Genomic DNA, 2354 nt, shown 5'->3' with positions numbered 1-2354 from the left:
GAGGAGGGGGGGGGGGGATTAGTTTTGCTCCGGTAACGACAGATCATAAAAACACGAAGGGGAGGAAAGAGGAGAAGAAAAAGAGAGAAGGGGGGGGATTAGTGCCACTTCAGGAATGACAGAACATGGGGGAGTGAGAGAAAGAGGAGTGGGATGGGAGATGGGAGGAATCCTGGGAATTTAGTTAGGATTAGTTTTGCTTCAGGGACTGGGGATTGAATGAGAGAGAGGGAGTTGGGTGATCTGGGTGGCGTCATGAAAACAAAACCTCTTATCAATCAATTGTTGACAAAGTGAGACCCAGAACAATCTTTCTCTCTCTCTCACCCTGCACTCGCAGGCCTCTGGGATGTGTATATTTACTGGACGTCACTGGCAGCACACTTTTATGACTAATGATGCAGTGGCAAATAAAAGTGTTGAACTGCAGTCAGTGGCCGTCATATAAAGTCATATCTAAAAAAAAATAATAAAACTTTTGCTTTTTAAATAATCTATTTTGTATCCTATACATCGATAGTTGAGAGTCATCAAGACTGAGTTATTTCCTTCTGTGGTTGTTATTGGAATGAGATCAATGGTAAAACTATCAAAAAAATTCAAAAGAAAATAGCAAAGATGGGAGAAATATCTGAGGCCGGGCGGAAACCACTGTTATATATTAATTTTGTATCTGCTTGTAAAACAGTGGGTAAACAGTGTGTGACTGACCAGATAATGGATCACATCACCTCATCAGCGGACTCAAATCTTTCTTGTTTTCTGGAGGTAATCCATCCCTAAAAATCACGACTAATTACCTCCATCAGTCCAAAACAAGAAACTAGTTTACAGCATGAATCAGAATGAGCATCTACAGCTGTTCCTTTTTTTCAGTTGGCAGGAATCTCTTGTTGCCCCTATTTTGCTTTGGAAATGAAAGATTTGCTTGTGAGATATTTTTTTGTTTTACTGAGGCAATCAGGGGAGCCTTTAACATAGAAATAGTGCTCCACAGGGTGTTCTTTCCTGTGATAGAGGGTATGAAAAAGATGCAATAACAAAACATTTGTGTTGTCTGTAGTCTTCCTCCAAGTTGTATAGGAGAAAAATGAAATAACGTGGAAGAACTAACTCCCTGGTTAATAGAAACTTTGCGTAGCAGCCAAAATAAATAAATAAAAAAGAACAAATAGCCCTGCTTAATGGGAATAAACACCAAGGCTGGATCATATATTTGCTAATCAAGTTTCTTGGATGAAACTCATTTTATAAAAATATGGCAGTGACAGATGTCTTCTGTTTTTCATGCCAAAATGTACATGTAGGGAGAACTGACTGACATGTTGGCAAGCCAGGTGAATGTTGCTATGAGGTTGCATATATTTTCTTCATGCTGTGTCCTGACAGGAAGTGATGGGGAGAAAATAGAAAAAGAGAGCCTGAGAGAGAAAGCAGTACAGCGGGTAACTATGACTGGCCCATTAACAGGGCTGGTTGTCAGTGTCAGCGGGCTCAGCTGTGGACAGTGGGCAACAGTAGTTGCCGAGGAACATTGTTAAAAAGGAGCAGCACTGTCAGATCTGGACATTCTTCTAAAGTGTACATGGCTGAGGTCACAGGGCGCATGGTTAACACTAGCAAAAGAGAATAACAAGTCCACCGCTTTGTACAGATTGACTCTGAAGACTGTCCCAATGTGAATATCAAACCTCTACCATGACAAATAGGCAAAGAGGGTGAGGCATGAAGGGCCAGGCGAGAGTTGTGAAAAGAGGGAAACACGAGTGAATTGATGGAAAGAGGTTGCTGGGAGGAAGAGGGGGTGGGAGAGAGAGCAAGAGGATGTGAGGCAGATGGAGAGAGGTGACAGTGCAGGGAGAGAGAGAAAGAAAGAGACAGAAAGGGGGAAGGTTTGTGTTTAATTAGCGGCCCTGGAGAGTGTCTTGGTTGAGCCAAGAAGGAACATGGGATGTTCTCTAATTGGCCCTGCTCTGTGGAGAGGGAGGGTAGGAGGAAAAGCTAGAAAGAGAAGAGACAGACACAAGAGGGAGGAGAAGAAAAAGAGGAAGAATGACTGGACTTTTGTCTGCTTGGCTGCATGTGTATATGACCAAGCTGTTGTGTATGCATTTGTCCATAGAGGTATGTAACCTTAGTTACTATACTCATTACATAACAATGTAAGTTTATGTTGTGTAATTGAGCTGTAAAATAAGATGTGGTATATTGTGCCTGCGTTTCATTAGTAAATAGATACTATTTACTATATACTACCATACAAACATGAGAGCAGGATTGAACTTCTCATCTAACTCGTGGCAAGCAAGTTAATATGTAAATTTCAAAAAATGTTGTACTAGTTTCTCGTTCAT

This window comes from Morone saxatilis, unplaced genomic scaffold (genome assembly GCF_004916995.1).
Source record: "Morone saxatilis isolate NCDOM2014 unplaced genomic scaffold, NCSU_SB_2.0 Contig9, whole genome shotgun sequence".
Lineage (NCBI taxonomy): Eukaryota > Metazoa > Chordata > Actinopteri > Moronidae > Morone > Morone saxatilis.
Note: the sequence above shows the minus strand (reverse complement) of the source record.